This window comes from Macaca nemestrina (genome assembly GCF_043159975.1).
Source record: "Macaca nemestrina isolate mMacNem1 chromosome 14 unlocalized genomic scaffold, mMacNem.hap1 SUPER_14_unloc_3, whole genome shotgun sequence".
NCBI lineage: Eukaryota > Metazoa > Chordata > Mammalia > Primates > Cercopithecidae > Macaca > Macaca nemestrina.
In genome coordinates this window covers 47830-75670 of record NW_027257579.1, presented here as the reverse complement: position 1 = coordinate 75670, position 27841 = coordinate 47830, and the positions used below count along the sequence as shown (strand labels likewise).

At 52.5% G+C, this 27841-nt stretch overlaps 1 pseudogene; it reads right to left on the bottom strand.

The window, feature by feature from the left end:
- Nucleotides 1–3248: 3248 nt before the first annotated feature.
- LOC139361185 (SH3 domain and tetratricopeptide repeat-containing protein 1-like) lies at nucleotides 3249–20628 on the bottom strand (annotated as a pseudogene).
- Nucleotides 20629–27841: the final 7213 nt, after the last annotated feature.

The following is a 27841-nucleotide window of genomic DNA, read 5'->3' as shown; positions in this document are numbered from 1 at the left end:
TTGACACCGAGTCTGTGATATTGGTTCTGCACATCAATTCTGTGCCCCTCGTTTCCCATGCGTTCTCCCACACTTTTGGAACCTCGGGGAAGGCTTTGTCTTTGGGTACAGATGAAGAGACGAAGGGTCTGAGAGGTGAAGCAAGTTTGTTACTGGAAAGTGGTTCCGATCCAGACCCCAAGAGAGGTTTCTTGGATCTCACAGAAGAAAGAATTCGGGACGACTCCATAAAGTGAAAGCAAGTTTATTAGGAAAGAAAAGGAATAAAAGCAAGGCTACTCTGGCCGGGCGCAGCGGCTCACTCCTGCAATCCTATAACTTTGGGATGCCGAGGCAGGTGGATCACCTGACGTGGTAAGTTGGAGACCAGCCTGGTCCAACATGGCAAAACCGTGTCGCCACTAAAATACAAAAGATTAACTGGGCGTGGTGGCAGGTGTCTGTAATCCCAGCTACTAGGAAGGCTGAGGCAGGAGAATCGCTTGAACCCAGGAGGTGGAGGTTGTAGTGAGCCAAGATCACGCCACTGCATTCCATTTCGGGCCAACAGAGCGAGACTCCATCTCAAAAAAAAAAAAAAAAAGAAAAGAAAATAAAGAATGGCTGCTCCATAGGCAGAAAGGCACCAAAGGTCGCTGGTTGCCCATTTTCATGGTTATTTCTTGATCATACGCTAAACAAGGGTTGGACTATTCATGAGTGTTCTAGGAAAGGGATGGGCAATTCCCAGAAATGAGAGTTTCTGCCCTCCCTTCTTCTGAGACCATGTAGGGAAACCTCCAGATGTTGCCATGGCATCTGTAAGCTGTCGCGGTGGTGGGAGTGTCTTGTAGTAGCTAATGCATTATAATTAGCACATAATGAGCCGTGAGGACAATCAGAGGTCACTCTCGTGGCCATCTTGGGTTTGGTAGGCGTTGGCTGACTTTACTGCAACCCGCTTTATCAGTAAGGTCTTTATGACCTGTATCTTGTACCGACCTCCTATCTCATCCTGTGACTAAGAATGCCCAGCCTCCTGGGAATGCGGCCCAGCAGGTCTCAGCCTCCCTTTACCCAGCCCCCATTCAAGATGGAGTCGCTCTGGTTCTCGTGCCTCTGACAAGTTGGCCTGGGTTGAGTGTTCCCTAGTGTGTGGTGGTTGGAGCTCTTCCTAGGAGTAAGAGGTATTGTCAGTAGGAAACAGGCCTCTGTTAGCCCGGGGGCTGGCACTCTGCCCCATTATATCGGCCTCATTTTAGTGGTGACAAAACTGGGGCTCAGAGACATCAACTCCCTCATCCCGAACCCCCAGACTGTCAGTGGTGGGCTGGGGTTTGAATGTGGGGCTTGAAGACCTATCATCTCCTCTGGTCCCCCAGACTCTGCTGCCCAAGAGGAACAGGATCCCAGGATCCAGGCCCCTCATGGCACCAGCCAGGGTGGGCGTAGATGGGGAGGCAGAGGTCCAAAGCCGCCGGACTCTGAAGCAGGTCAGGGACCAAGAGAAACCCGGACCTACGGGCCCCACCCCGAGAAGAATGGCTGCAGGCCCGGCCCAGCGGACAGGAGGTCTGTGTCCTCAGTCAACGTGACGGCGCTTCCGGCTGCTCCAGCCAGGCCGTACTGTCTTCACGTTTCCAATCATGCGGCCTCCCCTCCAATTCCCAAACCCAACCCACAGAGACAGCGATCTGGGGTCCACGTGAGGTTTGTCAGCAGCTCTGACCCGCTGCTTCCCGCCAGCCCCGCGGCCGGTTCTGAAAGTTCTCTGCTGTCCCCTGGTGGGGAGGCTCGGGGCAGGGCTCTGGCTGCAAGCATGGGGTCCCAGAACCTCCTGGCTCTGTCACTTCTGCTGGGTGGAAAACCAACCCAGGGCTGAACCAGTGACACCTGTGGCGCTCCCAGAACCTCCTGGCTCTGTCACCTCTGCTGGGTGGAAAAACCAACCAGGGCTGAAGCAGCAGATGGGTGCCTGATCCTTATTATCAGAGCTCCGCCCAGTGACAAGTCTCTCTCCGGGCCTCAGCTTCCCCTTCCATTAAACGAGGGGCTTGGGGGATACCAAGGAGGGGTAACTGCTTAGTGAGGATGGGAGGTTTCTTCTGGGGAGAGGAATACATTTTGAAACTAGATGGCGTGAGTGGTTGCACAGGACTGTGAATGTACAAATGCCACCACATTATTTGCGTTGAAATAGTTAATTGCATGCGATGTGAAAGTCACCTCATTTAAAGTGTTTAAAAGAGGGGTCTGGAGAGTGCAGTGTATGTGAGAATCACGTGGGACACCCACAGTCTCTGAACGTCAGTTTCCTTGCGTAAACTGACAAAGAGACAGTGTGAACTGTATTCCCTGGGGCCAAGAGATTCCAAGAAGGGAAACCTGGGATTCCTGGGACTGGGATGAGGGCCGGGGGCCGGAAGGGGAGAGGGTGGGTGGGGAGAGCTGGGGGGCAGCCCAGATAAGGCTTTCAATACTGGGTAGAAGCGTCTACACAGGCGGAGATCCTTGCATCTCACTTCCCGCAGGGCTGACCAGTGGCCAGAGGTGAGACTGGCCAGGCTCGGCCCAACCAAGTCTGGGAGCAAAGGACACTGAGTGAGGGATCCCCGGGGCCACCCTCACTGGCCTGCGGCTCTCCTGACACCACGAGAGAGCTCCAGGAGCTGACCTTGGGTCCTAATGGGGGACACCTTCCTGGCTCCAGGCTGGCAGGGTGGTGTGGTGGTCAGTGTACTGGACTCTGCGTGTCCGCCTCTACCTGCTGTGTGACGGTGGGCCAGACTCCTAACCTCTCTGTGCCTCTATTTCTTGAATGGCGAACAGGGACACTAACAGCCCCCACATCCGAGCACAGTGGCCTGAAGCTTAAAGGCAAGGGTGGCACGAGACCTACAGCAAGAACTCTGAGCAGGGAGAGCAGGGAGCTGCCCAGAGTTCAATCACCATCTCCCCTCTGGCCGCCGAGGAAACCGAGGCTCATGGTGACCTGGCCCAGGTCTGTTGGACTCACGGCCCTTCTCATCCCCAAGATCAGAGGGCTGCCACCAGGGAAGGAGCTGTCCCCTAGACACAGCCCAGGAAGCACACAGGGAAGGATGCCATGGGGACTTCGGTATGTTTTTGCAAAAAAGAAAAAAAAACATTTATTGCTATTTGAACCCTGCTTTTATGCTTCCATTACCCAGAAAATGAGCTACAGGAGACACCAGGAGAGGCAGAAGATCATCCTCCTTGCACAAAACCCACACCCTCGGATACTGTCCTCAGCGAGGGTGGCTGGAGGCCAACCAGGGTGCCCACCCGCAGAGTGGCAGAGGAGGTAGGTTGACCCTGTGGACGCTGAGCTCTGTGGCGAAGGTCCTGGCCTTCTGGTAGAAGAAGAGCCACTTCTCGCAGTCCAGGAGGAAGTTGTGGGAGATGGTGGCCGGCCGCGTGTAGATCTTCAGCTGTGCCTTCTTGTTGCCCAGGTCCACGGCGGCTGCCAGTGCCAGCTGGTAGTACCCGGCTGCATCAAACGGATCCTGAAGGGGACAGGTCATGGTCAGCAAAAGGGGGACTCGGAGCCCGTCTTCCCAGAGGCCGTTCCTGTGTCCAGGTCATTCCACATGTCCATCCGATGCTGGCTCACCCCATGAGCCCCGAAGCCTGTGACACTGCTGTGGTCTCAGCTGCAGGAGGTGGGGACGACCCTGACACCCCTGGAAGCCTTCCTGACTGTCCCTACGCCCCACTCACCCCAAGCCTCCTGCCCCAGTGCCACCCTCTCCGCAGGCAGTGGCTGCTTTCCCCATGGACTGAGGTCAGGGCAGATCCTGCCTGCTCTGAGAGTTCCATGCAGGACCCGTGGCTCCAAGCCACAGCAGGGGCACTGCGTTGAGTGACCCAGGCTCCCCTCTGGCCCCTGTCCATGCTGACCATTTCCAGGCCCTCCACGGGCCAGGCCAGGTACAAAACCATGTCACAGGTGTCCTCTCTGGCAATGTTCCCTGAAATATTGACGGAGTGTGACTCCCCAGACATCCACTCCCATTTTCAATGGGTCTTTGGCTCAAACTCACCATCCCTGGGTTGGGATGCCGCCTCCCAGACCTCCTCCTTCATCCACCCATCCCCCACCCGGCCTCTCCCCAGGCACCTCCTCCACATGGCGGTCACCCAAGGGACCTCTCTAAGACCCATGCCTGGCCTGTCCCTCTTTACCATCTCAAGATGGCTCCCAGGGCCAATGACAGAGTCCAAGATGCAGCAGTCCATTCCCTCACTGCCCTGCCCCACACACGGAGCAGGGGCGTGAGAAGGCCCCGAGTCACCGCCACCGCTCATCCAACGCCCCCCGGCCCAGCCGAACACTGGACTCTGTGCTGGGTGCATGGTTGAGCCTAACGTCCTTGCTTCCAGTCTGAGGGACCTGGGAGTGAACACTGACCACACAGGGTGGCCCGGGCTTTGGCAGAGGGAAGCCCAGGAGGCCCCAGACTCAGCCGGGTGTGGAAGGCAAAGGCTTCCTGAAGGGGTGGGGGCTTCCCAACTAAACAGGAAGGAGCCAGCCAATGCATATGTCTGTGTGTGTGCCTGTGCATGTGAATGTGCGTGTTTGTGTTCCTGTGCGTGCATGTCCCTGTGTGTGTGCCTGTGTGCATGCCTCTGTGTGCACGTGTGTGTGTGCGCGCCTGTGTGTGCGTGTGCCTGTGCCTGTGTGCATTTGCGTGTGCATTTCCATGTGCCTGTAGTGAGTGACAGCCTGAGCCAGTAAACGCCTAATCCACCCTATTCCAGGGCTCACTCTTATGTGTAGACTAAAGGGGACCCCATTTTAGAGGCAATTGGCAAAGATGCCCATTTACCCCTGCTTCTCTGCCAGCCTTCCAGGTCCTATCCAGCCCGGCTTCTTCTCCCACTCCTCTGGGCCCTGGGTCCAGAGCCTCCTATACATGGAGGAGGGTGTAGCCTTGGAAAGACAGCCGCCATTGGATAATTCCAAGGGGAATTATCCAGCTTCCCTCCCTGTGGGAAGCTGGCCTGTGCTGACAGCATAGTCACGATGAGGCCCAGAGGGCTGTGCATAGGAAGGAGGACTGTGCATGGGAAGGAGGACTGTGCATGGGAAGGAGGACTGTGCACGGGAAGGAGGGCTGTGCACGGGAAGGAGGGCTGTGCACGGGAAGGAGGGCTGTGCATGGGAAGCAGGGCTGTGCATGGGAAGCAGGGCTGTGCATGGGAAGGAGGGCTGTGCATGGAAGGAGGGCTGTGCATGGGAAGGAGGGCTGTGCATGGGAAGGAGGGCTGTGCATGGGAAGCAGGGCTGTGCATGGGAAGGAGGACTGTGCATGGGAAGGAGGGCTGTGCTACTTGGCTCTTTCCTTTCTCCTGGACAGGCGGAGTGGGCGGCAGGCTTGACCAAGAGAGATAAAGGCCTCTTCTGGGAGGCCCGTCCCCCTGGGTACCAGGCGTGCCCCTGAGTGGTGAACAGCGTCCCCCTGGGCCTGACACTTGGCACCTCCCTATCTGGCTGGGACTTGGGAGGCCACAGAAACCACGTCTGACCACCAGGTGTCGCCAGTACTGGGCGGGGGCCTCCCGGGCAGCCCCAGGCCTGCGGTGGGGTATACGGGGCAGGGTCTTAGGGCTGCCCCAGCTCCTCATGTTGTTCTAAGGCCCCCAAGATCTCGGCCCTTGGACTGGAGTGCCCTGGCCCCTCAGCCCGTAAGGAGCACTGACACGAGGCTGGTGTGATGCTAAGGAGGGGCGGTGCCCGCTGGGCAGATGGGTGGAGACACCACAGGTCTCAGTCTGCCAATCCCAGCTCTCCACCCCTGCAGGGCTGGGGGCAGAAGGAGCACAGCACCTCCCCTCGAGACACACCCGACCTAACAAGGCCTCAGCCTGGCTGGCTGGGGCCCCGCCCCACTGCACCTGCCCTGAGCTGGGGTTTCCCTGTCTGTGAACCCAATGGTAAGACACTGGTCCCACCCCACCCTTCTTGGGTGATGGGAAGATTCAAGGTGTCTCGGGACTCCAGGAAGGAGTTGCTCAGTGCAGGCTGGCACCCTGGGCAGGCTTCCTAGAGGAGGCGCCAAGATTTGGGTTAGATCTTGCAACGTGGATTCAATGTGAGGATGATGCCGTCCTCTGAAATGTCACTCTCCCGACCCTGTTTTCTTTGTTAAATGCACCTTGACACTTGACTGTCAAGACTCAGCTTTGGTGTCACCTCCTCCAGGAGGGCCCCCTGACTACAATCCCCCTTCTTTACCCAGAGGCCACCATTGCCCACTCATGTGTCAGCCTCCCTGGCTGAGACTGAGTTCTTGAGGGTGGGGCCTGGACATCTGGGGAGCTAGGTTTTACCTGCTAACCTTGCCGGCTCCTCCAGCTGGGTATAGAGCTCCAGGGAGGCCACTGGGCCATTCCTAAGGAAGGCTGGAACCCAGGACTCTGGGGTCCGGATGGAGATCCCACTGCAAGGGGGCCAGGAACACCCCGAGCCCTGACCCTCCCCACCCACCTTCAGGTCGTAGAAGATGATGTCACCGAGCACCAGGTACACCTTCACGTAGTAGAGGGTCTCCTCGTCGAACTCCAGCGGCGAGTTGCAGAGCTAAACGGCCTTGAGGTAGAAGTGCTCCGCCAGCTTGCCATGGCCCAGCTGGTGGTGCAGGGCGGCCAGCCGGTGGTAGGCCACACGCTTGTTCGGCAGGTCCCCTGGGGTGCAGGCCAAAGGGGCAGGTGTGAGGATGTGGCTCTCTGGGGCAGGGAGGGAACATGCCCCTCAGGAGCAGGTATACAGACCCCAGGCAGCATACGTGGCTTGTCTCCAGGCACCTGTGGTCACCTGGGCAGCTCTGGCCATTCCCTTCCAGGTTCCCAGACTCACTTTTCCATCTGCAAAGCAGAACTAATAAGGCCTGCCCCTGTCTACTGAGAGGCTTTGGCAAAGTCGGACTTGGATGGCCCAGTTCTGTGCCTACACATAGCCACCTGCCTTTGCTCACCAGGGGAGCCCAAAAGCCATGCAGTGCAGGTGCTCCCGGGCTCCCCGGCTCCAGGCAACCCACAGACGTGACATCCGACTCCTCCTGGGTGTGTCCTGATCAGAGACCCCTACCTTGGGGAGTCAGCTGCACACCTACTGTGTACTGGGCCACGGGGCACAAGGCGCTGGGACATGTGGCCTGCCTAGGGTTTCCTGTCTCTGGAGGGGGACAGACGACCCTGGCACAGCACCAGGGGATGCATGGCCTTAAGGGGCAGACTGCTGGAAGGGGAACTGGGATTTTATCAGCCAGAGAGCCATGTGGTTGATGAGGGTGGGAAGGGCACAAGAGATAGGGAATGTGCCACTCAGCCTGACACATACAGGGACCAACGAGATGCCTGGGATGTCTGGAAGGCAGAGGGCACATTGGGCGGCCCTTGTGGTCAGCAGCGGGAACAGGCAGAGGAAGCAGAGCTCAGTCAGGCAGGGAGCTCTGCACTGCATGAGACACCTCGGGCTGTGCCCCACAGCCGGACGGGGAAGCCAGTTGGGCAGATCTGCCTGCCTGGACAGGAGACCAGGAAAATCCAGCAGCTGTTTCAGCTCCTGGCCTGCAGACCTGGAGGCTGGGCTCTGGCAAAGTGTGGGTCCTGGCAGGGCGGGGGCTCAGGGGATGTACCCAGAGTGATGCTGAGTGCTAGGGCCATGTAGGCAAACTCCAAGTCCTCCTGGGGCTCCTCCAGTGTGGCCAGCAGTGACACCAGCTTGTTGCAAGCTGTAGCTGCCGCTCCACCTTGCGGTTGCCCGTAGTCACTGCCAGGGGCAGGGCCCGGTCCTACCACACAGGCAGGTGGGGTCAGGTTTCCCGCAGCACCCACCTTGCCCAGCGCCCTCCTCAGAGCTCAAACACGTGCTTGGAGCTTCCCACACCCCAGCTACCCCTGCACCTCGACACAGCTCTGTGCTCTGGGATAACACACAGTTCAGACATCCAAGTTGGGGGCTGAAGAGTCACCTGAGGCCCATCCAGCTACACTCGACAGCCTCAGACCAGCCTCTCCCACCTGGGCACCGGAGGTCTGACTGGGGGGAGCCAGCACTCCTCTCTGCTCTAAAAACACCACATTGATCTGTGCCCAGGGCTGAGCCACACCGTGAGCTCAGAGGAAGGGAGAAGCCGTCCCACTTCGGGGTGTATGCAGACCTGGGTCTCCCACTGATATGCTGTGTGTCCTTTGGCATGTCCCTGTGCCTCTCTGAGCCTCAGTTTCCTCATCTGGAAGATGGGGACAGGACTTCCCACTCAGGGTTGCTTGAGGTCATCAGGTACAAGGGGAGAGCCATTGTCACGTCCAGGCCCCGAGCGTTTGTCCCAGGCAGGGGCATGGTCAATATCATTCCCGGTGAGACCACTTGGAAACTCATCATGTGCATGGGTGGCCCTGCCTCCATTTGGGAGGCCTCTACCCTGCCACACCTGTGCCTCAGGCCTCCAGGTGCCCCACTGAGGCCCACCCACATCAGCCCACAGGCAAGCTCACCCGGTAGAAGGACATGCCTTCCTCCCGCTCCCAGGCCCCATTGAAGAAGATGTCTCCAGCTGCCTCAAACAGCTCCAGCCCCAGGTTGAGGTTGCCTGTGTACAGGTCCACATTCTGTGCCACCTGAAAGGAGACAGAAGTTCCCTCAAGACCCACACCTAGCGAGGTGGCTACGCGCACCATTGCTAGGCTCCTTCCTCTCACACACTACAGGTACACTTGAGCATTTTTCAGACCCTGTGCATTAGGGCTGCCCCCACCACTGGCATGAGGACAATGAACTGATGCTCCTGAGTGCCAGGAGGTGACTGAGCAGCTGCAGCCCAGGAGCCCGACACCTGTGAATCCTACCAACAGGGCTAGCCCTAGCCCACTCCCCCTGCACTCAAACCAGTCTCCGTGGCCCCCAGATTGCTGGGAGCCTAGCCCCTGGCTCCTTTCTGCGTTGCCACATCCCTGCCACATCAGCAGTGTTTGTGGGTGGGCCTGGTCCCCTCTTGGCCATGAGCTCTTCTTCCCTCTCCTCAGCTCAAGGAGGTATATAGCAGGTGCTCAATAATGAAAGCTTCATCAGGCTCGTGGGCTTCACAATTTGTTCCAGATCACACTGTGTTTGGGAAAGCCTCTGAAAACAGCCACTATGATAGATTCATTTTATAAGGAGATGTGCCACATGTCGCTTGGAGCAAGTTCTTCTGTGTGTTAATTGAGTGGTCACATTATTTGAGCATGTGCTGTATACCAGCAGGTGCTGTGCACTGTGGGGGGCCGCGCCTCTGCCCTCAGGGAGAAGATGCTGGCCACCGGGGGAGGATGTGAGGGAACCAGTTGGAGGGAGGGAAAAGGCACACAACAGGTGCTCAGCAGTGGCTTAGGAATGAGTGGATGGATGGATGAATGGATGAGGAGATGTAGACACATGGATGGATGGAAGGGTGTGTGGATAGATGAATGCTTGGATGGATGGATGGATGGATGGATGGGTGTGTGGATAGATGAATACTTGGATGGATGGATGGATGGATGGATGGATGGATGGATGGATGGATGGATGGATGGATGGATGGGTGGGTGGAATGATGTGTGTATGTATGTATGCGTGGGTAGATAATGTATGGATGGGTGGAGGGTAGATGATGTATGTACATGTGGATGGATAGATGGTGGATAGACGAATGTATGGATAAACAAATGGACAGATAGATGTATGGAGGGATGGATTAATAGGTAGATTGGTGGGTAGATGGATGAATGATGGATGGATGAATGGACGAACAGGTGAATGGATGGATGGGTGAAAGGACAGATGATGGATGGATGGATGGGTGAATGGATGGATGATGGATGGATGGATGGGTGAATGGATGGGTGGATGGATGATGGATGGGTGGATGAATGGATGGGTGGATGAATGGATGGATGATGGATGGATGGATGGAAGGATGAACAGGTGAATGGATGGATGATGGAAGTATGGATGGATGATGGATGGATGGATAAATGGATGGATGATGGATGATAGATGATGGATGGATGGATGGATGGATGATTGATGGATGGAAGGATGAACAGGTGAATGGACGGATGATGGAAGGATCAATGGACGGATGGATGGATGAACAGATGAATGGATGGATAGACCGGTGAATGGGTGGATGATAAAAGGATGGATGAATGATGGATGGATGAATGGATAGATGGATGAATGATGGATGGATGGAAGGATGAACAGGAGGTGAGCGGATGGATGATGGAAGGAGGGATGGATGATGGATGAATGGATACATGGATGAATGGACAGATGGATGGATGGAAGGATGAACAGGAGGCAAGCGGATGGATGATGAAGTATGGATGATAGATGCATTCATAATGGATGAATGGATGGATGGATGGATGGATGGAAGGATGGATGGATGATGGAAGGATGGATAGATGATGGAAGGATGAATGGATGGATGGATGTACAGATGAAAAAGTGAATGGATGGATACACGGGTGAATGGATGGATGATAAATGGATGGATGAACGATGGATGGAAGAATGGACACGAATGGATGATGGATGCATGGATGGATAAATGGATGGATGGGTAAATGGATGGATGGATAAATGGAAAGATGGATTGATGGAAGGATGAACAGATGAATGCATGGATGATGGAAGAATAGATGGATGGATGGATGGATGAAAAGTGAATGGATGGATACATGGGTGAATGGATGGATGATAAAAAGATGAATGATGAATGAATAGATGGACAGGTGAATGGATGGATCATGGATGGATGGAAGATGGTTGGATGGATAGAAGGATGAACAGCTGAATGGATGGATAATGGAAAGATGGATGGAAAGATGGATGAAAGGATGGATGGATGGAAGGATGGAAGGATGGAAGGATGGATGGATGAATGGATGGACGAACAGGTGAATGGATGGATGAAGAAATGAATAGATTAATGAATGATGGATGGATGGACGGATAGAAGGATGAACAGTTGGATTGATGATGGAAAGATAGATGGAAGGATGGATGGATGAACAGGTGAATGGATGGATAAAAAGATGGATGGATGATGGATGATGGATGGATGGATGATGGATGGGTGGAAAGACGAACAGATGAATGGATGGATGATGGAAGGATGGATGGATGGATGGATGGATGGATGGATGGACCCACAGGTGTATGGGAAGATGATGGAAGAATGGATGGATGGATGGATGGATGGATGATGGATGGATGGATGGAAGGATGAACAGGTGGATGGATGATGGATGGATGGATGGACAGATAGATGGATGATGGAGGGATGGAAGGACGAAGGGATGGATGGATAGATGATGGATGGATGGACGGAAGGATGGATGATGGATGGATGGATGATGGATGGATGAATGGAAGGACCCACAGGTATATGGGAAGATGATGGAAGAATGGATGGATGGATGGTGGATGGATGGATGGAAGGATGAACAGGTAAATAGATGACGGAAGGATGAATGGATGGGTGGATGGACAGGTGAATGGATGGATAGACGGGTGAACAGATGGATGATAAAAGGATGGATGAATGATGGATGGATGAAAGGACAGATGGATGGATGATGGATGGATGGATGGAAGGATGAACAGGTAAATAGATGATGGAAGGATGAATGGATGGGTGGATGGACAGAGAGTGAACAGCACAGGGGTCCTCCTGCATCCCTTGCCACCCCCCTGATGTACAAGTCCACCAGCTCACTCTGTCGCAGGATGTAATAGATCTTCCCTGCTTGCAGCCAGGCATGTGCCTCCTTCTCTTTCTTCTGGAGGTCAATGAAAATTCCCAGACTTCGTTTGGTGTAGTCCAGAGAGGATTTGTAGGCCCTGGAATCACTGGAATCAGACACAGGTGTCAGAACAAGGGCTCTCATCCTCCTGGAACCAGTCTGCCTCCTCTCGTGGGTCTGGTGACAGATGAATCTGGAATGTGGGGACTGGGAACGGCCCTCTTGTATGTGCAGTGTTCTGCCCTTCCCAGGCTGCTGGGAGGGCCAGGGTGAACACACACGGCATGGAAAAGATGAAGGACATCCTTCTGAGGGAATCGAGCATCATGCTGCCCTGTGGCAGGAGGAATGTGCTAGTCCATCTCCCCTGCCTCCCAGACATGGCCTGTGTCTTCTCCAGACGCACCAAGAGCCGTTAGTGTTCAGAGGCTATCTAGGCCGATGGTTCTCAAGGTGTGCGGGCATCACAGTCACCCGGAGGCCTGTCCTTATAGCTTGCTGGCCCTGCCCCCAGATCTTCTGGCTCCACAGGCCTGGGGCAGGCCCTAGAACTCCCACTTGCCACAGGCTCCTAGGTGACATGGATGCTGCTCTGCTGGTCCAGGGACTACACTTTGAGAAGCATGGCTCTAGCACACTGACCCATTTTCCTTCTGTGAACCTGAGGCCAAGACTGGAGCCAGTCTCCCGGGTCCCCATGGAATCTGGCCCCTTCCCTGCTCTCTCAGTAAGTCCAACACTTGAGGGGCTGTGACTGCAGCAATGTCACCAGGCCCTGTGGGTGGGGTGGCCAGGGCCATGGTTACCCCACCAGGTCAGCATGCTCGGGGGAAGCCGAGTGGGCCACATATGGGACGTGAGACCTTGAAACCCTGCCCCGGGGAAGCAGGTGACACAATTGGCTCTGTCTTCTGTGGGAGAGAAGCCACAGGTGGCTGCTGTGGTCACATTTAAGGGGACAGATGAAGGCCAGGAGTCAAGACTCGGGGCAGGCAGAGGTCAGATGACAAAGGCCACCATAGTAGGAAGAACAGCCCAGAGTGCACGTGCACGTACTGCCTCTGCTGGGGTTGAGATGACCTTTGACCCAACAAAGGAGACTCAAGCTGGGACTCACAAGCCAGCAGCAGCCCTGGGACGACCCCAGACCCACCAGCTCAAAGCATCTGATGCCAAGGAACCAAATGATCCAAAGGAAAGGGGCTGAGGAGGCCCTGGGCCAGCTTCCCTGTGCCCCCCTCCCTGCCACCCCAACCCCCTTGCACCCCTCCACACCCCCACCACTGCAAAGCCAGTCCTCACCACTAGGTGCCCAGGGACAGGTAGAGCTGACTGGTGGTCTCCAGGAGCTGCCCTCTCCAGCACCTGGTCGGCCACCTCGCGGGCAAGGGAGAGCTGGAACTCATGGTAGATGACACACTGGGTCTCGCTGGGCATGACGACGCTGTAGAAGTAGCACAGCCGCTGGACGACCCGCTGCTGGCCTGGGCAGAAGACAAAATGGAAGACGTCAGCCTCCCAGCATCGAAGCGAGGCTGGCTGGGTTCAGAGGCCCCTGCTCTGTGCTTGTCTCTTTCACACCTCTGTGAACCTGGGCCCCATAGGCAGGGAGCCTGGGCTCAGACAGGCCATGCACCTGTGCAAGGGCAGGCGCCGAGCACACCGTGACATGGGCACAGCTTGGTGCACATGCTCATGGTACAGGCCGGCCTTCTTTACAACTCCCAGGGCCGAGGTTCTGGCCAGGCTCGGCCCCTGCACCAGGCCATCTATTTCTGCTTCACAAAGCCCCTCTGACCAGGACCAGGGCCACCTTCAGCCTGAGATGATGAGACCAGGGACACAAGTAGCCCCTGTCACAGATGGAACCCTGAGAGAGCAAAGCCAAGCATCACGTCTGCCACACACGGCATCATGTTGGGGGAATGCGGTTCAAAGCCGGCCCCTGGCATTTCCACACATGCTTCTCTCATGCAACAAGGCTCCAAACCCACAGGCTCACTGGCCTCTCCCAAATCCAGGGCGCTGGGAACGGTGGAAAGCTTCTGATTTTCTAGTGTCAGAAACATTCCGAAGATTAACAAAGGAAACCAGGTACGCCGAATGGACATCTGTCACACACGCCCCCCAACAACAGCTGAATACACAGTCCTCTTGAGCGCCCATGGGACATTCCCCATGACAGACCATGTGCCAGGCCACAAAATGAGCCTCAGTGAAGGGAGAAGGACTGAGACCAAAGCACAGGTGTTCTTCAGCTGTACTGGCACGAAACTGGAAATCGACAGTGAAGGAAACGTGGGAAATTCAAAAATATGTGAAAACTACACACTCCTAAACAACCAGTGAGTCAAAGAAGAGACCATCAGGGAAACTGAAAATTAACTTGAAAAGAATACAAACAAATGCACAGCCCGGGCCAGCACGGTGGCTCACACCTCTCATCCCAGCACTGTGGGAGGCCGAGGCGGGAGGATCGCTTGAGTCCAGGAGTTTGAGATCAGCCTGGGAAACATGGTGAAACCCTGTCTCTATAAAAAAAAAATACAAAAATTAGCCGGGTGTGGCGGTGCACATCTGTAATTCCAGCTGCTCAGGAGGCTGAGGCATGAGAATGACTTGAACCTGGGTAGAAGTTGCAGTGAGCCAAGATTGCACCACTGCACCCCAGCCTGGGCAATAGAGCAAAACTTTAAAAAAAAAAAAATAGCACAGTGTATCAAAAACACCAAGATGTAGCTAAGGCAGTGCTGAAAGGGAAATTTATAACTGTAAATGTCTACATTCAAAGAAAGAAGAAAAATCTCAAATCAAAAGCCTAACTTTCCACCTTGAGAAACTAGAAAATGAACTAAACCCAAAGTGAATAAAAGGAAGAACATAATAAACGTGAGAGTGGAAATGGGAAGTAAAAATACAGAGAATGGAAAAACAAAAGAGATAATCAACAGAACCAAAAGTGGGTTTTTTGAAAATAATAACAAAATTGACAAATCTTTCACCAGACTGACCAAGAAAACAAAGATGGGGCACAAACGACTAAAATCAGAGACTGAGCACCATGGCTCACGCCTGTCATCCCAGCACTTTGTGAGGCCGAGGGGGAAGGATCACTGAGGCCAGCATTCAAGACCCCCCTGGGAGAACATGATGAGACCCCATCTCTAATAAAAATAAACAATTACAAACCCAAGTTTCTAAAATCAGAAATGAAAAAGGAAACATGATTGCCGACCTGACAGAAATAAAAGGATTCCATGAAAACACTACGAACAATTGTACACCAAGAAGCCAGACCATCTAGACACAACAGCCAAACTCCTAGAAGGACACAAACTACCGAAAGTGACTCAAAAATGACCCCAAGGAAGCATGTGGGGTATTAGCCCCGCCCTCGGTCTCCCCGACCGTTCAGCTCAGGGTGGGGAGACAGGGAAGCATGATCCCCGTTCCCTGGTCTGCATTTCCAAGTCTGAATCCCCCAGCACCCAGGGGAGGGCCTCGTAGGAGGAGGTACCACAGGCTATTGTGCCAGGAGCCACCGGAGGCTGCAGTGGGGGCTGGGGCGCTGGGTTCCTGGAGGGTCTCCTTCCAGTCAGAGAATGTCCCTGGGGAAGAAGCCTGGGTCTGAACCCCAAAACCCTCCTTGGGCAGATGTGTGGGACCGGGGCCCCTTCACATGGTCCTTTCCAAAATCTCATCACTCCTAGGGCCAGGAGTGGGTGCCAGGCCTGTGCTGGGAAATGAGCAGATTCAGATTTGGGCACAGCCCCTGGAGCTCTGGTCCAGGCCACAAGAGGCACCTCTGAGTGGTGTCACTATGCCATGACAAAGCGCTGCAAGGCAGAGGGGACTCAGCAGTATCCCTTGTCTCAGCCATTTCCCTGCACTCAACTTCCTCAGCTATTCTCTGCGGCCTAGATTTCGGACAGCCCTGCCCAGCTACTGTCCGTTCACTGCTCGGTCTGCACTGAGTGTTCGATAGCACTCCGTGGCTCCCCAGTGCTCTTGGGGAAAAGGCCAAGCCACAGCCTGAGGCCCCAGGCCCTGCTTAGCTCTCCAGAAGAGCTTCTCACCATCCAGCACCCAACCCACCCCCTCCCAACTCTGCACCTCCCTGCATAAGCCCTGTTCACTCACCCCTGCTCACACTCCCGCTCACTCACCCCCACTCACACCACACTCATCTCCACTCACACTCCCGCTCACTCACCCCCACTCACTCACCCCCGCTCACTCACCCCCAATCACACCACACTCATCTCCGCTCCCACTTCCGTTCACTCACCCCCACTCACACCACACTCATCCCCACTCACACTCCCGCTCACTCACCACCACTCACACCCCACCCATCCTCGCTGACTCACCCCCACTCGCTCACCCCTGGGCCTTCACACAGGCTACACCATCAGCCCCTCATCCACACCTATTACTTGACTAAATCCTCTTAACCCTCTGGGCCCAGACTAAAGAGGCTTCCCTAACCCGGGGCCAAGTGCTGCCCCGCCATCACGCCACTCACCCTTTTGTGGCTTCTCTGGCCTGAAGCTCACATTCCCACGCTCAGCACCTCCCTCCCGAGGACCCCACAAGCCCCTTTTGTGGGTGGGGCCTGGCACACTCAGCACGAGCTGCTTTTGAGTGAACTGCTCTGTGGCTTTGGGCAATCACCCGCCCCTGTGTCCTCTGTGAAGTGGGATGACCGGTGCACAGGGCTGCCGAGATACCAAGCAAACACAGGCACAAGAACTGGCGTTCAGGGCCTGGCTCATGGAGGGGCCCCAAGTCCTAGCTCAGCACAACATGCCTTGATCCCAGGGTTATGTCTCGGGATTCCCAGCACACAGGACTTTCCGTGCTCAAGGCAGGATGGTCCCTGGGCAAACCAAGAAGAGCTGCCTGCCTCAGTAGGGTACAGAGGGCCTGGCCCTGCATGGGAACGGCCTGTCTCCAGGGCGTTTGCCAACATCTGCTGCTGGCCATGACTCAGCGCTTTCGATGGTGGAAAAACCACCACTTGTTTCCGAATCACAAACCCCAGGTGTGCCCTGACCCAAGTGGCCCCAGAAGGCTCACAGGAGGAACTGGGGCACTCACTCTCCACGTGGTCCATCTCCATGGCCACCAGAAGGACCCACTCGTAGTAGCCCTTGCACTGCTGGGCCAGGCCCTGGCGGGTGAAGAGGTAGCCCAGGAGTATGTGGGTGAAGTCCCGGCCACACTCCCCACAGGGAAGCCTCGAGAACAGACGTACAGCCTCCAGGAGGTAGTGCTGGGCCAGCTGGTCCCAAAGTTGGCCAGCAACACTGCCTGGTTCCTCCGCTGGCCCAGGTCCCAAGCCACCGGTAGTGCGTGGTAGGAGCCCTTGGCTGCCTGCCTCGTCTGTCCCGTCCTCTTCAGAGCCACGGCCACCAATGTTGGCAATCACACCCTCCTGGTCCTCGCTGACCACCACTGCATCCTGGACAGACTGCAGGATGTTCAGGGCCACCAGGCTCTGCCTATGAAGCACATGCAGCCAGGCCAGGGCCACCAGGGGGTCCACGATGGCACGGACTCCGGCAACAGCACAGGCTTCCACCGCCTGCGTCATGAAGGTGATGGCTGGGCCATGGTAGCCATGGTGGCTGTACGGCTGGGCCAGGCTGGCGTGGAGAAGGCCGCGCAGCGCCTGGCCTGTGCCCGGGGTTAGGGAGGCCAGCGCTCGCCTGAGGTAGTGGGCAGTCTGGGTGGGGAGGCTCTGGGGCTGGAGGGCGTTCTGGAGCACCAGGTTCACGTTCCTCAGCGAACCAGCCAGCGAGTCCTGTGTCCTCAATGAGGCCACCTTGACACAGCTCAGCACCAGGTGGGGCAGGCACTCACGGCTGTAGATGTCAGCCAGGAGTAGGCAGCAGTCTGAGAGCCACGCAGCGTCTGGGGCTCCCGAGTCCCTGTGCAAAAACAACAGCTGCTCTAGGAAGGGCAGGGCCTCCTCAGGCTGCTTGAGGTGCACGTGGTGCCTGGCCAGCAGGAAGCAGGCCCGGGCCTAGGCTTGCTGGCTCTGGCCACCCACCGCCCACTGCAGCACCAGCTGCAGGAGCTCCCCGTCCGCCTCGGTGCTGCAGATGTGGCCAGGCGTCCCCAGGGGCAGGGCCATGGCTCTGGGAACCACCTGTGTACACTTCTCCCGGTTCTGCTTCCAGTAAATGCCGGCCAGGTTGGCGTACACAGCCACCACCAGGAACAGGTCCCCGAAGCTGCCCTCCAGGGCCCCCAGTGTTTCCTCCAAGTACACCCGGGCCTGGGACAGCTTGAGCCTCCTGCTGCACAGCCGCCCCAGGAGGAAGCAGAGCCTGGCCAGGGCCATGAGGAGGCCACTTTTCTTGGCCGCCCCTCAGGCCTGTGCCAGGCGCCCAGTCAGCTCCTACTCGTCGCTAAAGCTGCTGAACATGCTGCTCAGCCATGGCAGCGCCAGGTTGTACAGGCCACAGAAGCTGGCCTTGAATCCAGAGCTGTTCAGGAACAGCAGCAGTGAGCTCAGGGTCTCTGGATCCTCCCAGTTGTCCTCAGCTTCCAAGCAGAAGGAGGGCTCCTCGGGGTCCTGCAAGCTCACGTTGCTGGATGCTACACAGAGACCCCAGGACGCTGGCTCCTGGGGGCAGCCTGGGCAGGTCTTGCATTGTTCCAGAACATTCTTCACCTTCGGCAGGGTCTCCTGTGGCTCCAGGCCCAGGCAAGGTGGAGGTATTTCTGCAAGTCACAAAAACACCTAGACAGATTAGAGTCCAACAGTGAGTCCTTGGTCCACTTGGGGCAGGATCCCTGCATCCCCATCCTCTGTGTCCCTGGCGCAGCTTGCCATGAGCCCTTGAGAATTATGCGCAATGCAAACCCAGGGTCTGGAGCACGTACGATCTCCGGGGACACAGAGAACACGCAGGCCCGTGGCCCGACTCTCCTACCAAATCACCCTCCTGTCCTGCTTTGTCGCCACCTCACAGCATGGTTTTAGGAGACTATGTCAGCTCAGTGATCCCTCAGAGATGCCTTTCCCTTTAGATAGAATCAAAGCCTTCTAACTGGACCCATGTATATGCAGCACTACAACTACAAATGTAACTTTTCTCAGCATATTGGGCCCCCCGGTGGGGTACAGGAATCCATGAAATCCTCAACAGCCAATCAGAGCTATTGATCAGCTCAAAAGCTGCTATGCAAAATTGGTAAAGCCACCGACGGCACAGGACAGGGGTGTTGTACCCATGTACCCAGCTCCGTGCAGGGAAATGGACCATCCCTGCAGGAAGGATGGGAAAGCTTCCAGGTCCCTGTGGCCACCTTCACATTGGATGGTCTGAAAACCTGAAGCCCTCGCTTCCTAACAAAGGCCAGCCTGCTCAAGCAACCCACTGGTGCCTGCTGGCTTTGCTGGATTCCTAGCCAAAGCCCCCTCCCAGAGGTGAGCAAACAAGCGCATTTCCTGTTGGAAAACCTGGGATGAAAGGAGGCATTACTGGGAAGGAAAAAACCTAGATTTAAACAGACCCTCTGTTTCAAGCTCACTTGCAAAAAATATTTTCAATACAAACTGCCTCCTTATTCATCTGTAAAGCCTTGGCATTAAAAAAATAAATAAATATGATTTAGAGGCAAATGTGACTTGACTACACTAGATGAGCTAAGAAATCTCCCCCACCCGGCAGAGGCCCACAGCCCCTCCCAGCCACTACCCTGGCCTCCGGGGCAGCTGGAGAGCCACGTGCCTTTGCTCCAGAGACTTTGGCAGAGGGTGGAACCACCCCCTCCCCGAGGCAAACATACAACAGCCTTCCATTCCCCACTGGCTTCCCGGGCCTCCTGTGGGACCTTGTGCCTGCATCCCGAATGTACTGGGATGGATCCCATTCCCAGGGAACTTCCAAGGGCCCTTGGTGCATTCACATCACCAGGCTGTCCACATGCGGACCCTGTGTGAGGGGAAGCGACAGAGCCGCAGAGGGGAGACGGGAGAGCCTCCCTGAATCAGCCCCTCAGGAAGGAGCAGACCCTTCAGGGACCTCAGTTGAGGCCCCTGCAACCTAAGGCTCTGAATTCTGCTACCCGCTGAGGGCTGTGTGGCCTCCCATCTCTGAGGCAGAGCACAGGGCAAGCTGCAGCTTCTCCAGGTCATGAAAAAGGAACCCACAGCTACATGTGGGCCCCAGCAGTGGAAAGGATGTCCCACCTCGCTCGGGGACCAGGCAGGGGTCAGCATGTTCATTGGAAGAAGTGTGGGACCCCACAGCCTCCAGTGCCAGAGTAGACGGGAGGTTCAGGCCCACCTCAGGCGACGTCCCCCAAGCCCCCAGCCCGCACCACAGAGGGGTGACTGTCGCATCCAATGCCCACTGTACTCAGCTCTGTCCCCTCCTCCGGCATTACCTCAAGGCCCAACGCATAACCAGAGGAAGCCTGAGCCACTGGCAAAACCCACCTTGTTCCTGCGGCTGCTCGGTCACAGCTTCCTCTACTGAGTCTGCCAAGGGAGAAAAGAGAAGCAATGAACACCCCCAGCCAGCACCTCTGCTCCCATGTCAGGTTGAGCTGGTGTCGGTGTTGCAGGGTGAGAGCATTGCAGGGTGCAAGGGTTGAAAGTCACATCATCCTCTTCCCGCCTGGATCATGGGAACAACATCACTGTGCGGTGTACACTTTCTGCGATATTGGGAGTAACATCGTCTTCTGTGCCTTGGAATATTAAGGACAATATCATGGGGGGCTGTGTACATCTTCTGCAATATTGGGAATAATATTATCCCCTCTCCCCGTGCATACTAGGAAAGATATCAGAGTGGGTGTTCACCTCCTGCGATATGGGGATACCATCTTCTCCCCTTCTCCCCTTCTGGATATCAGGAAGAGTATCACACGGGGGTGGAAGGTGTCTGCGATACTGGGAGTAATATCAACCTCTCAGCCTTGGAATATTAAGAAGAATATCACAGGGTGGATGTACACCCCCTACCATATTGGGAGTAATATCAGCCTCTCCTCTCCATGGATAATAGGAACAATATCCCAGGCTGGATGTACGCCTCCTGCTCTATGGGGAGTCATATCCCTTCCAGGGTACTCATAACAATATCACAGGGCGGGTGAACACAGCCTGCGATACTGGAACTATTATCATCCTCTCCCCATCCGGATACTAGGAACCATATCACAGAAGAGCTGTACCCTCCCTGCGATATTGGGAGTAATATCATGTGCTTCTTCCATGAATATTAGGAGGAATATCACTGGGTGGCTGTCTATTCATTGCTATGTTGGGAGTCATGTCATACTCTACCACCTGGATATTAGGATCAGTGTCACAGGGTGAGTGCACACCTACTGCGATATTAAAACTAACATCATGTTCTCTGTCCCTGGATATTAGGAACAACATCACAGGTAGGTGTACACCCCCTGCAGTATTAAGAGCAATAATATGATTAATTAGTAAACATCAATGATCGATTTTAATAATTACCAGGCTGATCTCGAACTCTTGACCTCAGGTGATCTGCCTACCTCAGCCACCTAAAGTGCTGTAATTACAGGCGTGAGCCACCGCGTCCGGCCAACACTTCTTGACATCTCTTTTTGGACCTCAAATTTAGCATGCCGAAAACACATTTCTGATTCCCCCTGCTATAACCCACTCCTCCCATAGTCTTCCCGATCCCAATAACAGCATCTCTAGTCTTCCAGTTACTCAGGCCAAAATCCTTGACATCATCCTTAAAACTTCTTTTTCTCTCTCTTGTCATCCAACCCATTTAAACTCTCCTTTCAAAATATATGCCAGACCTAACCACTTCTCACCTTCCTCATCATTTCCAACCAGGTCCAGCCCTCATCATAGCACTTTGAGTTACTGCAAAAGCCTCCCAATCGTCAGGCACAGTGGCTCATGCCTGTAATCCCAAGCACTTTGGTAGGCCAAGGCAGGTGGATCATCAGAGGTCAGGAGCTCAAGACCAGCCTGACCAACATGGTGAAAACCCTCTACTAAAAATACAAAAAATTAGCCGAGCATGGTGATGGGTGCCTGTACTCCCAGCTATTCAGGAGGCTGAAGCAGGAGAATCACTTGAACTCAGAAGACAGAGGTTACAGTGAGCCGAGATTGTGCCACTGCACTCCAGCCTGTGTGACAAGAGCGAAACTCCATCTCAGGAGGTTAAAAAAAAAAAAAAAAAAAGCCTCCCAACCCACCTCTCTCCTTCCGCGTTTCACCCTGCCCTGCATTCTACCTTCCTCTCTCAAACATTTCAGAAAAAAAAAATTATATCCACAGAGAGAGAAAGTACAAATGGGGTGAAATGTTTGGGGAATCTGAGGGAAGAGTATATGGGAATTCTCCGTACTATTTTTGCAACTTTTCCATAAATCTGGATTATTTCGAATTGAAGAGTTAAACAAAGAAAAAACAAAAAACAAAAACACTATCTCCCTTTGTGAATCCATCCTGTGTTTCCCCTGGCAACTTAACGACGCTCTCAACTAACACATCTATTTTTTCATGAACACTAAAAGAACTGTTACCTAGTTTTGATTTTCTGTGCTTGGCAGTAGAAGTGTGTGTGTGTGTGTGTGTGTGTGTGTGTGTGTTTCATATATGTGTGTGTGTATATATATGTGTGGGTTGTATGTGTATATAGAGAGGGAGAAATATATATGTGTATATATATATATATTGTATATTTACAATGGTAATGTGTATATATATAAATATATGTGTGTGTGTAGATATATATAATACATACCCCATAGCCTGTCCTTAACCAGTTCTAAACTTAGTTGGAAAAATACATACCTAAGCAGAGAATTTCAATTTAATATAATGAATATTTTGATAGAGGAATGTGTTGCTATGGAACACGTTACTAAGACACAAAACCTCCTAGATGGGGCAATGAATGAACGAAGTTTTCCACCTATAGGCACCCCCTCTGATATCCCCTCAAACCTTTTTTTTTTTTTTTAATTTATTTATTATTATTATACTTTAAGTTGTAGGGTACATGTGCATAACGTGCAGGTTTGTTACATATGTATACTTGTGCCATGTTGGTGTGCTGCACCCATCAACTCGTCATTTACATCAGGTATAACTCCCAATGCAATCCCTCCCCCCTCCCCCCTACCCATGATAGGCCCCTGTGTGTGATGTTCCCCTTCCTGAGTCCAAGTGATCTCATTGTTCAGTTCCCACCTGTGAGTGAGAACATGCGGTGTTTGGTTTTCTCTTCCTGTGACAGTTTGCTAAGAATGATGGTTTCCAGCTGCATCCATGTCCCTACAAAGGACGCAAACTCATCCTTTTTGATGGCTGCATAGTATTCCATGGTGTATATGTGCCACATTTTCTTAATCCAATCTGTCACTGATGGACATTTGGGTTGATTCCAAGTCTTTGCTATTGTGAATAGTGCTGCAATAAACATACGTGTGCATGTATCTTTATAGCAGCATAATTTATAATCCTTTGGGTATATACCCAGTAATGGGATGGCTGGGTCATATGGTACATCTAGTTCTAGATCCTTGAGGAATCGCCATACTGTTTTCCATAATGGTTGAACTAGTTTACAATCCCACCAACAGTGTAAAAGTGTTCCTATTTCTCCACATCCTCTCCAGCACCTGTTGTTTCCTGACTTTTTAATGATCGCCATTCTAACTGGTGTGAGATGGTATCTCATTGTGGTTTTGATTTGCATTTCTCTGATGGCCAGTGATGATGAACATTTTTTCATGTGTCTGTTGGCTGTATGAATGTCTTCTTTTGAGAAATGTCTGTTCATATCCTTTGCCCACTTTTTGATGGGGTTGTTTGTTTTTTTCTTGTAAATTTGTTTGAGTTCTTTGTAGGTTCTGGATATTAGCCCTCTGTCAGATGAGTAGATTGCAAAAATGTTCTCCCATTCTGTAGGTTGCCTGTTCACTCTGATGGTAGTTTCTTTTGCTGTGCAGAAGCTCTTTAGTTTAATGAGATCCCATTTGTCAGTTTTGGCTTTTGCTGCCGTTGCTTTTGGTGTTTTAGACATGAAGTCTTTGCCCATGCCTATGTCCTGAATGGTACTACCTAGGTTTTCCTCTAGGATTTTTAGGGTATTAGGTCTAACATTTAAGTCTCTAATCCATCTTGAATTAATTTTCGTATAAGGAGTAAGGAAAGGATCCAGTTTCAGCTTTCTACTTATGGCTAGCCAATTTTCCCAGCACCATTTATTAAATAGGGAATCCTTTCCCCATTTCTTGTTTCTCTCAGGTTTGTCAAAGATCAGATGGCTGTAGATGTGTGGTATTATTTCTGAGGACTCTGTTCTGTTCCATTGGTCTATATCTCTGTTTTGGTACCAGTACCATGCTGTTTTGGTTAGTGTAGCCTTGTAGTATAGTTTGAAGTCAGGTAGCGTGATGCCTCCAGCTTTGTTCTTTTGACTTAGGATTGTCTTGGAGATGCGGGCTCTTTTTGGGTTCCATATGAACTTTAAAGCAGTTTTTTCCAATTCTGTGAAGAAACTCATTGGTAGCTTGATGGGGATGGCATTGAATCTATAAATTACCTTGGGCAGTATGGCCATTTTCACGATATTGATTCTTCCTATCCATGAGCATGGTATGTTCTTCCATTTGTTTGTGTCCTCTTTTATTTCACTGAGCAGTGGTTTGTAGTTCTCCTTGAAGAGGTCCTTTACATCCCTTGTAAGTTGGATTCCTAGGTATTTGATTCTCTTTGAAGCAATTGTGAATGGAAGTTCATTCCTGATTTGGCTCTCTGTTTGTCTGTTACTGGTGTATAAGAATGCTTGTGATTTTTGCACATTAATTTTGTATCCTGAGACTTTGCTGAAGTTGCTTATCAGCTTAAGGAGATTTTGGGCTGAGACAATGGGGTTTTCTAAATATACAATCATGTCATCTGCAAACAGTGACAGTTTGACTTCTTCTTTTCCTAACTGAATACCCTTGATTTCTTTCTCTTGCCTGATTGCCCTAGCCAGAACTTCCAACACTATGTTGAATAGGAGTGGTGAGAGAGGGCATCCCTGTCTTGTGCCAGTTTTCAAAGGGAATTTTTCCAGTTTTTGCCCATTCAGTATGATATTGGCTGTGGGTTTGTCATAAATAGCTCTTATTATTTTGAGGTACGTTCCATCAATACCGAATTTATTGAGCGTTTTTAGCATGAAGGGCTGTTGAATTTTGTCAAAAGCCTTTTCTGCATCAATTGAGATAATCATGTGGTTCTTGTTATAGTTATATGCATTTGCTTCCCCCAGGACCCTCGTTTCATAACGGTTAGTCCTAGAGCCTAGCAAGTTCCTACTACAGCTGGCAAACATATGCCATTCAAGAAACAGTGGCGGAGTGAATGATGAGTTAAGAACCATTTGTCAGCCCGTTCTCAGCAATACAACATGCACTGGTATGCAAATTATATTTTTGTTGAAAGCAACAGCAGGATCACAAATTATCTTTCCAGAGAAAGCAAACCTCAAAAGCTTCTTTACCCTACTAAAGCACATTATAAGAAGCTCCCCTTATATAAAAGAAAACCTCCTCATTCGTTATCAATGGCATGTAAACCTAATAAGCCTCCGTCTCTGATGACATCTCTTTCATCCCCAGGAGTAGATAAAGGAGGTTCTGGAAACCCTGGTAGTTGTGAAGGTGGCTCCCAGCTCTGACAGTCTTGAACCCTGCGTGCGTGGAGGTCACACAGCAGAAGAACAACAGAGGGAAGCATCATCAGACTTCGAATATGTTTGAACCAGAGATGGCAAATAGGCTGCAGCCAACCGAAAACACCAGAGATTCATGGTGGCCACCTGAGGGGTTGTGCTCTTAAAAAACAAAAATAAAAAATAAAAATTAAAAATTTAAAAAGGAAGGGGTCAAGAATCCATCAGGTCTGACTGAGACGTGTATCAGTGACTAACACCCCGTATGGCAAAAGTACTCCGGTGCGCTTTGGGTACTCACAGCTTCAGCAGTATTCAAAGGCATGTGCTTCCCTAAGACTAAGCCACGGGAATACCCCCAGCAACACTGCCGGGAGAAACGTCTCGCGTGGATTTGGTAGAAACACAGTTGTCTTTAACAAATTAACACTGAATAAATCCTGACTTATTAGAGCCTATGAGAATGACATTCTCAATGATAACAGTTATCACTACAATCTCCAAACATCTGCGATCCTGCAGGGAGGAGCTGTGACAGTGCAGGCCACAGGCCACATGTCCAGGATGCTTCCCAGACTGCCTGTTACAGAATAAAAGAAATGAATCCCCCCACCCCAAGAATGTCTTCACTCACATTTAGCCAGTTGTTCCTTTGTGTGCATCTCTGTGCTAAAATGGCCATTCTTCCCCACAGCCCGAAGTCATATGCTAAAATAAATGAGACTCACATGAAGTCAGAACCATGCAGATGCGAGGAAACCACCACAAAGGAAATGGGCTGGAGAGTGTGGCCAGGAGGATGGTACTTCCCAGGAAGCAATTACTTCATCTCTGCCCATGAAGCAGGCAGCTGTTATAGTCCCCCAGGCCCACGCCAGCCACTCAAAGTAGGTTCTAACCAAACTACCTCCAACAATCAATATAAATACACCACACAATTGGCTTCTGAAAGGACACCTTGCAACCCAACAAGAAACTGTTAGCACAACTTTGACAAACTGTACAACTAAAAACCTTGGAAAAGGATAAACACTGCCACATTTTGACTCAAATACTGCCACGTGGTAGCACCGCAATAATTCACTGAAACAAAAGAATGAATGAGGAATACGTTTATATAGGAATCAGAGGAAGCATGACTAATCATTTAAAGAAATAGGTCAAGAAACTGCTAGGTTCAAATGCTACCGTGTGACATTGTCAGGGCCTTAGGCAAATTCACTTTTCTTGGTCCTGTTTCTAGGTTCATCAAAAACCAGCTTTGGACTAGGGAATCTGTTGCTTCCCAAAGCCTTCCTTCTGTGATTCCAGCCCAGATTTTAGGACTGCTCTCCCACTTGGTAGATGAAAGCACTTTCCATGTATAATAGCAAGAGTGCATTTCTGTGTTGAATGCGGTTTGGGACCTACTCTATGAGGCAGAATATCATCATGTAACTTTAAACGTGACGACAAGGCGCACTCTAGATAAGGATAACACATAAGATGTGGCCATACACCTGTGCATGCCTGGCAGGGAGATGCGGAAGTCTCATTTAATGAAGCCAGGGTGCCTGTTGCACCTGAACATCCTCAGTCCACGTCAAGTTCACAACGTCCTTCTGACATCAAACCACAGGTATCACATACTTTTCCATACTTTCCACACAAGATTAAAATATGCAGAGCACCGTGATAAAGACGCCTCCATTCCCAGCATGTTGGCTCTCATTCCGTAGAATTACATACTTTCAGTGCAAAATGATGACCAGGTTCCAGCGGCAAGCAAGACTGGGCTCAGTGGGGACAGCAGGCCCTGCAGGAGCCACCACTCCTGTCGCCACAGTCTGATGCAGCTGCAGAGAAGCTGTGGCTGAGGCCATTCACTTTGTGAGAGAACCGCACAAGAGGGAAAAGGTAGGGAAGGTCGGGAAGAGGACAATGTCATGCTTCTGAGCCCAAGCCAAGCCATCGCATCCCCTGTGACTTGCATGTATACACCCAGATGACCTGAAGTAACTGAAGAATCACAAAAGAAGTGCAAATGCCCTGTCCCACCTTAACTGATGACATTCTACCACAAAAGAAGTGAAAATGACCGGTCCTTGCCTTAAGCGATTATATTATCTTGTGAAATTCCTTCTCCTGGCTCATCCTGGCTCAAAAAGCTCCCACACTGAGCACCTTGTGACTCCCACTCCTGCCCACCAGAGAACAACCCCACTTTGACTGTAATTTTCCTTTACCTTCCCAAATCCTATAAAACGCCCCCACCCTTATCTCCCTTCGCTGACTCTCTTTTTCAGACTCAGCCCGCCTGCACCCAGGTGATTAAAAAGCTTTATTGTTCACACAAAGCCTGTTTGGTGGTCTCTTCACACGGA